The sequence below is a fragment of the Sceloporus undulatus genome, chromosome 4, assembly GCF_019175285.1.
Source record: "Sceloporus undulatus isolate JIND9_A2432 ecotype Alabama chromosome 4, SceUnd_v1.1, whole genome shotgun sequence".
In the NCBI taxonomy this organism is placed as follows: domain Eukaryota; kingdom Metazoa; phylum Chordata; class Lepidosauria; order Squamata; family Phrynosomatidae; genus Sceloporus; species Sceloporus undulatus.
In genome coordinates this window covers 121,479,525-121,479,936 of record NC_056525.1, presented here as the reverse complement: position 1 = coordinate 121,479,936, position 412 = coordinate 121,479,525, and positions in this window count along the sequence as shown.

Sequence of the window (412 nt, the reverse complement as noted above, 5' to 3'; positions counted from 1 at the left end):
GTGAGCCTGTCATCTATCTCCTAGTATGCTGTGCATGTTTCTTTTACTGCCAAAATAAAAACTCCACCAAGCACCACCAGCACTACATTTGACATCTGGACAGAACCGTCTTTTCCTCCTCTTCCCCTCCAGCTTAGTTGTTAGCTAGAAGAACTTAGTAAAATCCCACCATGGCACAACCTTTCTGTGGTGCTAGAATTGTGTGGCAAGAGGCTGTGCTGCTGGTAGCACTGCTGCTTGTAGGGTTTTCCATTTCAGACAGACCTTTGCTGAGCAGAGACAAAATGTGCCACAGTTAATGGGCATCAGTAGTAGTTGGGTGTGTGTGTGTATGTGTGTTGATAATGGTGGAAGATTTCTCTGAGACAAAAGCAGTGACACCACAGCTAACACTTGCTAGTACTACATAGAA